Source organism: Mercurialis annua, linkage group LG7, assembly GCF_937616625.2.
Source record: "Mercurialis annua linkage group LG7, ddMerAnnu1.2, whole genome shotgun sequence".
Classification (NCBI taxonomy): Eukaryota; Viridiplantae; Streptophyta; class Magnoliopsida; order Malpighiales; family Euphorbiaceae; genus Mercurialis; species Mercurialis annua.
Genome location: NC_065576.1, coordinates 14,985,170 through 14,994,381, shown reverse-complemented (window position 1 = coordinate 14,994,381; position 9,212 = coordinate 14,985,170).

Here is a 9,212-nt window from a genome sequence, read left to right as displayed (position 1 = left end):
CTATATATGTTGGATAGACTGTAGATCAGTGTTGTGTTCCTGATTACAGGTCTATGGGTTATATTATTGTTACAGGGTAATATATCAATCTTATAATTGATGATTGATACGAACTAAATTTCATATTTAAAGTGAAATTGTTTTGATATCGTTTATATTTGTAAATGCTTTCGTGATGAACTTTACAAGTATTTTGGGTTGCATTGAACTGTTTTCTAGTATACGTTATTATATGATATACTTACTTTAAGTATATAAATATTTTATGCTTGTTATGTCTATTCACTGAGCTTTCGCTCATTTTAGTTGTTTTAAAACCTTTTCAGTTAGCAAGGCAATCTACAGTACAGTTGACTAGAGAGGGAGTTGGGCTTAGAGTTTGGGCTTGCAAATAGAGGTTGGCCACATCTCCGAGCTTTGAGATGCCTTGATGTTGTTGTTTAGAATAAACTTATTTGTACCTAAATATATATTTTGAATCATATGTATAAAAGTTTGTAACAACACTTAGTTTTCATACAGTGGTTTAATTAAAATGTTGTATAAAAGGTTTTTATATATATTTGTGCTTAATTATTTATAAAACACGTTTTAAAATGTTGATTTGGAGATAAATATATTTTAAATAACCGTCAATCTCGTGCTAATTAAGGCGAGGTATGACATTACTCCACCACCGTAGCCAACCACATGATCGTGGCTTTGATTTTGAAAACATTTTAGGACTACGTCTACATTTGAAAGAGAGGGATCCGATTGCATTACCTCGCATATTTCATCCGAAATAAGAAGAAAACAAACAAATAATGTGATAATATAGCAAGTATATTTAATCACTTGCAACATTAAATTATTAGCTTACATATTTCGCAATGGTTTCAGGTTCAACAAGCTTGTCTATTTGTTTTCGAGTCTCATGAAAAATAGTGCCAATATTTGGTGGATTTCCATCTTTCCCATCCTAAAAAGATAAATCATATATAATAAATATAAAAAAAACAGATAAAGCATATATAAAATATGTTCAACAACTAATTTATTACCATTTGATATATTATCTCCCTCATTGGCATGCTTCCAATACGATGAGGCATTGTCAAATTGCCTCTATTTTTTGAGTTCTGTTGACTCGCTTTCTGAACAAACATAAATATATGAGTGAAGATTTTTCAATTTACATGAAGTTTCATATTGAATATATGTTAAAAACATACCTTGAACTTTTCAGTATAAAAATGGTTTTTTATTAACCATTCCCAATCATCCTTATCAGCTCCGCCAGGCACTGTTTTCATTGCTTCTTCAGGAGTTTTATCCTTCACATAGGTGAAATGCATCCATTCCCTCCATTTATTCCATAGCTCTTGCATGTGGCCAAAAACATCATCTTTATAGTATAGCAACTCATCCCCCTCAAATTTGTCCTGTATCAAATATCAAATTTAAGAGCGCAAGAAAAGGCATGTGATACTTTAATAAATGAAGGACTTATTATAATTTATTAATAACAGAACTACATCCCACATATCTTTCTTTTGTTCTTCAGTGACGTCTTTCCATGAAGCCACATTCAATGGGCAGAACTGATGCGTGCGAATGATTTTACCTAAATGCCTTGAATTTTTTTTTATTTGTTTCTAAACTATACTGAAACTTTTATTTCTTTATAAAGTCAAAGAAACAGAATCCAAATGTTAAGGAGTGTCTTTAATATATGACGTGTGAAAGTGTAGTAGGTCCCATTAATGTCAACTTAGCTCACTGGATTGGATATTTATGAATCCCTGTAATTAGAAACATGAGATTTATTATAAACACTAATTCACAGTAGAACTTACTTCAACCGATCCCTAATCACACAATACAAAAAAGAATACCTACATCTTTTTCACTTGCATCTTCAAATGTAGGAACAACAGACAGATTCAGATTCAGACCGTACACAACCCCAATAAAAACTAAACTCAATTAACCCAAAGATATAACTTTCATTACTAGCTAAAAAAGAAAATGTTTCAAAATGAAGCATAAAAAGCACATATCACAAGCCACAACACTAACATTCAAACCCCTCAGAGCTCAAATATAGTAAGCAAAACTTGACTTACTCACTTACATACATAAATAATCATAGAAAACAATCAATTTTAGGTTAAACAGAGTATAGTCACAACAAAATATGCAACAGTAACCAACATAAATTAAAGCCAGCCACTGATGCTACTTTAAATTAAGATGGGTAAAATAAAAATTAACATATTATACTACATCATATAAAGGACAAAAACAAATAAAAACAAACAACTGATAAAAAATCAAATTGAGCAAACATTACAAACAAACACACCATGATCCATTGTCATATTTGGGGCCTTGACTAGGTGAAAATAATTTAGGAAATACTTTATGGCCTAAATTGCATTTTGCAGGACACCTTATGTTAGCCATGTTAGCACTAATGTATTTACCATCATCATAATTGTGTAAAATTAATAAATCTAAAATATTAGAGTAATTTTTTAAACGAATCCAAAACCAAAATAATAGAGTTCAAAATGCATATTTCTACAAACAGTGTTTACTTTAGCATCCTATAGTGGATGACATAGCTAGCTTGTGCATCTTTTTCTTAATATGTAAGACGGTCATCTATTCATCAAATATTCTAAGTCTAAAATCCAATGTTAGCCTAGCGCTTGCTTCTTTTCCACTTTGTTCAATCTGCTTGAAAAAGTTCAACTTCCATGAATTGTACACAAACACGAGATCTCACAATAATCAATAGGCTTATCCCCTTAAAATCCCCCCACCTTTTACCCCCAATTCGTTTGCACCCCCACGTTCTAAAACCACCAAATATACCCAAATCACGACCTTTCACTTTCAATTGTACCCTCAAACATTAAATTGACCTCTTTTCACTTGAAAAATGTTCAAATCAATATTTTAAATTTTAACATATATTTTAAAATAGTACTTAATATTTTATTTAAAATAAAAATAAACCTATTTTTTCAAGTGAAATAAGATCAGTTTAATGCTTGAGGGTGCAATTGAAAGTGAAAGGTCGTAATTTGGGTATATTTGGTGGTTTTACAACGTGAGGGTGCAAACGAATTGGGGATAAAAGGTGAGGGGTTTTTAAGGGGATAAGCCTAATCAATAAAAGCTCCTAGTCATTCATTGGATGGAAAGAAGGATCATTTTACATAGGATTTCAGTATTAGGAAATTAGCAAACTTAGATATTAGTGTCAAATATTGGTTCAAATTAAGAAACAAACTAGCCAAAGTACATTATAGGGAAAAGGGTCAAATAAGCCCCTAACGTCTAACGTATGTATCAAGTAGGCCCTCAACGTTTAGAAAGGTGAAACGAGGACCCTAACGTTTTTAAATTGTATCATTTAAGCCCTCCTTAGGGGTCCTCGTTGATACGATTTAACAAACGTTAGGGGTCCTCGATGATCCCTAATAAGGGTTTAGATGATACAATTTAAAAACATTAAGGGCTTATTTGACCCTTTCTGAATGTTGGGGGCCTACTTGATCTATAGGCTAAACGTTAGGGGTTTATTTGACCCTTTTCCCTACATTATATAACCATAGAGAACTTCACAAGTGCTTATCTAAACAGTTGACTAAATTCTTCCAACTAGATTGTTTCAGGATACATCACACTTATTATATCATGTACTTCGGCTGATTCTAATATATGAATACAGTGCTGAAGAATAGCATTACCTATATGTTGGAACAATTGCTGTAAAACTGAATATGATGAGGCTGAGTCGCGGACTAGGTCGCTCTCTTTTAGACGTTTCGCGGCACAGCTCGGTGGTGCAAAGCTGACTATCAACCACGGCGTCCCTAGGATAAAACAGCCGGAAATACTGATCACACTGCACTGTGAAATCAGCTCTAAAACACTTTCTTTGTATTGTTCTGTGTTTCTGTGTATTTTCAAATGAAAGGTGAAGCCAGTATATATAGGCTAAGAAAATATAGCTGTTGTGTAAATAATTAATACAGAAAACGTTTTCTGATTGATGAGGGAAAACAGCAACAGTCAAAAACGTGGAGAGGTAAATTCAGAGAGTCAAAACAGTTACAAAAGAATTAAATAAAAAATTATTAATACTTTTGTATGCAAAAAATAAAGTGCTAGCCGAACCGAACCACCCAACCCAGACCAGGCCAGGCCGGCCGACCGGACGGACGGCGCGCGCGCGTGTGTGGTAAATCGGGTAGGATGTAACTCCTAGCCCGTTCACAAAACTGGGTACCCCTTGGGGCCCAAACCCATATGAGAAAGACCAAGTTTATAAACCCAATGTGTTGAGTTTTTCTAAGCAATGTGGGAAAACCACAAAACTCTCTATCTTCTCATTTCAAGTTACAAGGCACTTTTTCCTTTTTAATTTTTAAATTCAATAACTTTCCAACAATCCCCCACTTTGAATTTTTAAAAATAGTTTCTCGAGCAATTTCTGTTAAGATTGTGCATAAACAAAGGTATCTTTCGATTTGAACCTTTGCGTAGTGAGTAAGATTCTGATTCAACAAGAGTGACTCGTAGTCTTGAACTCTATCTCGGACATCAAACCACGCACGTTCTTTTCATAAGTGTTTTTCTAAAGCCCGTGCATTTATGGCCCTGCACGTCTATCCCAGTTTAGTGAACGCTCTAGAAATTTTGCCTCAAATTTCATAGGAAGCGGCCCCACTTCCACATTCACAAAGGTGAGGCTATCAAGAGTACTCCTATAGCTAGGTACTCCACTCCATATGGAGTATAGACTTCATTAAGAGATTCTATTAACTCATCCTCTTCTCGCTTTAGGAATCATGCATTAATTTTGCATGTTCTGGCTCATATCATTCATAACTTGTTATTACCCATTGAATCTATTTATTGGGATCTCCAGTCAGTTAGGTCGGGTTACCATTATGGATGATTCATTCAATAGGCAATAGTCCCATTCCTTTTGAGGTTTTATGGACTTTCTCTCTAGCTAATCCTTTCGTCAAAGGATCTGCTAAGTTATCATCAGTGCGTACATGATCCACTCTAACAGCCCCTGTTGAGATAAATTCTCTAACAGTGCTGTGCTTACGACGTATCTGTCGTTTCTTACCATTATAATAACGGTTCTCAATTTTTGCAATAGCCGCGGTACTATCGCAATGGATCAACACAGCTGGTATCGGTCTTTCCCATAAAGGAATCTCAGCTAGCAGGCTTCTTAGCCATCCTGCTTCTTCACTAGCAGCAGCTAGTGCTATCATTTCTGACTCCATCGTAGATTGAGCCAGAATCGTCTGTTTCTTTGATTTCCAAGAAACAGCTCCACCAGCTATACTGAAAATATAGCCGCTCGTGGCTTTGGAATCATCTGACAATGTATTCCAATCTGCATCACTATACCCTTCAAGTACAGCAGGATGCTTCAGATAATGTAATCCAAGATTCATTGTTCTTTTAAGGTATCTCATAACCCTTTCAATAGCATGCCAATGCTCAATACTAGGTCTACTAGTAAACCTGCACAGTAATCCAACGACATATGCAATGTCGGGTCTAGTACAATCAGTGGCATACCGAAGGCTGCCAATGATGCTCGCATATTCAGACTGTCGTACACTATCACCAGTGTTCTTAAAAAGTTTTACACTTGGATCATAAGGTGTACATGCAGGTTTACAGTCGAAGTAGTTATATTTCTTTAGAATTTTCTCAACATAGTGAGATTGATCTAAAGAAATTCCTTTTTCAGATCTAGTTATCTTTATGCCAAGAATGACATTCGCTTCACCTAGATCTTTCATATCAAAGTTGGCACTCAACATTGATTTCACAGCATTCACAACATGAATATTTGATCCAAAAATCAGCAAGTCATCTACATAAAGACATATGAAAGTGCAAAGTTCCTTTTCAGATTTGTAGTAAATACATTTGTCACTTTCATTCACTTTAAAGCCATTTGAGATGACAAGATTATCAAATTTCTCATGCCATTGCTTAGGTGCTTGTTTTAGACCATACAAAGATTTGTCTAACTTGCACACCTTCTGTTCCTGACCATATATTACAAAACCTTCAGGTTGATCCATGTAAATTTCTTCCTCCAGTTCACCATTTAAAAAAGCAGTTTTAACATCCATTTGGTGTACGACCAAATCATATAGCGCAGCGATCGAAATCAGCACTCTAATGGATGTTATTCTAGTAACAGGTGAATAGGTATCAAAGAAATCAACGTTTTCACGTTGTCTGTAACCCTTGGCTACAAGTCGAGCTTTGTATTTGTCTACAGTACCATCAGGTTTCAATTTCTTTTTTAAGATCCATTTACAACCTATGGTTTTGCAACCGGGGGGCAGATCAGTCAAATGCCATGTATGATTGGACTCTAATGAATCCATCTCATCATTTATGGCTTCTTGCCACAAATCAGAATCTAATGAAGTTAAAGCTTCCTGGAGGTTCGTAGGATCCTCCTCTAAAGAATAGACATGAAAATCAGTTCCAAAGTCTTTCGAAATTCTAGCTCTTTTACTTCTTCTGATTTCTAGTTCTTTATCATTAGTAATCTCATTATTCCTGACCACAGGAACATTACTAGATGATTCGCCCTCACTATTTCCTAATTTAAAAGGAAATTTCTGTTCATAAAAATCAGCATCTACTGATTCAATAATAACTCGTGCAGTCAAGTCATAAAATCTATAAGCCTTGCTATTGACTGCATACCCAATGAAAACACATTCATAGGCTCTGCTTGCTAATTTTATTCGTTTCGGATCAGGAATCCGAACATAGGCTAAACAGCCCCAAGTTCTCAAATAAGACAAATTTGGTTGTCTTTTCTTTAGGATCTCATAAGGTGAAATCTTCCTGTTTGATTTCGGGACTCTGTTGAGTACATAACAAACAGTCAACAGAATTTCACCCCACCAATAAGAAGCAGCTCCAGAATTCAATAAAATAGACACTACTGCTTCTGTAAGTGTTCTATTTTTTCTTTCGGCTTTACCGTCCATTTCAGGAGAATAAGGTGCTGTTCTTTCATGCACAATACCATGTGAGTTATAGAATTCTATAAACAAGCTAGATTCATATTCAGTACCTCTATCACTGCGAAATCTCTTGATTTTCTTATTGAATTGATTTTCAATTTCTGTTACAAATAACTTGAACATGTCAAGTGCATCACTTTTATTTTTCATTAAATACACATGTGTAAAATCAGAACAATCATCAATAAAAGTGATAAAATATCTTTTACCATTTCTGGTCAAGGTACCGTCAAGTTCACATATATCAGAATGTATTAAATCTAAAGGTTCAGATTCTCTAATTACTGATTTATGTGAGTTTTTAGTTATCTTAGCTTGACTACAGAATTCACATTTTTCAAACTCAGTTTGGTTCATTTTAGGAATTAATCCTATGGTGCTCATGTTGTTAATTATTCTTTTATTTACATGACAGAGTCTTGCATGCCAAGTATTAAAATCACAAACCATGTAAACAGAAGCAACATCTTTATTAATAATTTCAACATTCAACTTAAACATACCCTCACAAGCATAACCCTTTCCCACAAAAATACCATTTCTAGTAATGGTGTACATATCTCCACCAATAGTCTGAAAGAATCCAGCCTTGTTGAGAAGATAGCCAGATACCAAGTTCTTCCTCATCATAGGAGTGTACATCACATCCTTCAAGATTAGTGTTTTTCCTGAAGTAAATTTCAGTTCAACACTTCCAATTCCAGCGACAGTAGTGGTGTGAGTATCACCCAGTAATACTTTCTTATCGTCCACGGCAGTGTATGTTTTGAACATAGCACGATCGTGGCAAACATGGCGATTAGCGCCCGTGTCTACCCACCAACCACTTGATCCACCAACAAGGTTGATCTCAGCCATCATTTCTGTTATCATAGCCGTAAAAGGCTCTTCAGTCAAGTTAGCCTGTGGAGCAGTACTTGGCTTGTTCCGACACTTGCGTGCCATATGACCCGGTTTTCCACAGTTAAAGCATAGAAATGGTGGCAGGTCATTCTTAACAGGTGGTGCCTGTTTCACAATATGGTTCCTTGAAGGATTACCATTCTGGTTCGCTTTGTTGCGATTCACATTTTGGTTTTGGTTCGAATTGCGATTCTGATTCTTAAAATTCTTGCCATTAGGCTTCAGACTTATCGAACTAAACTTTCTTGTGTTGTTAGAAACAACCAGCACTTCATCTTTTAGATCTTGTTTTCTCGCCTCTTCCTCAATCCGAAGACGAGTGATCAAGCTTTCCAGCGAGAACTCTTTTGTTTTGTGCCTGAGAGAATTCTTAAAGTCCCTCCACGAAGGAGGTAATTTGTCAATTAAAACAACAACTTGAAATTGTTCATCAAGAACCATACCTTCGGAGATGATCTCATGAGCTATTTTCTGCAATTCATGGGATTGCGCCTCGACAGATTTTTCATCACTCATTTGATATTTGAGGTAGCGGCTGACTGCATACTTTTTAGTCCCCGCCTCCTCGGTATCATATTTCTTTTGCAGCGCCTCCCAAGTTTCTTTTGCAGTCTTTCCATCATTGTAGTAATCATAGAGATCATCACTTAGTGCATTGAGAATAAAATTCTTGCACAAGTAATCATTAGTCATCCACTGTTGAAGTTCACCGTTCTGTTTTTCCTTTTCTTCTTCCTCGGCAGTTTCATCAACGACAGGTATTGCCATTGTCAAAACAGAAACCACCTTCTTGATGGTTAGGAAAAATTCAGTCTTCTGTTTCCACCTTTTGAAATGCAAGCCTTCAAACCGGAATGGTTTGTTGGCATCAACAGTAGAACCGTAGGCAGCAACCTCATCGGTATTCATGGCAGCAATTGTAAAGGGACACGTCTAAAAATTGTTGGAACAATTGCTGTAAAACTGAATATGATGAGGCTGAGTCGCGGACTAGGTCGCTCTCTTTTAGACGTTTCGCGGCACAGCTCGGTGGTGCAAAGCTGACTATCAACCGCGGCGTCCCTAGGATAAAACAGCCGGAAATACTGATCACACTGCACTGTGAAATCAGCTCTAAAACACTTTCTTTGTATTGCTCTGTGTTTCTGTGTATTTTCAAATGAAAGGTGAAGCCAGTATATATAGGCTAAGAAAATGTAGCTGTTGTGTAAATAATTAATACAGAAA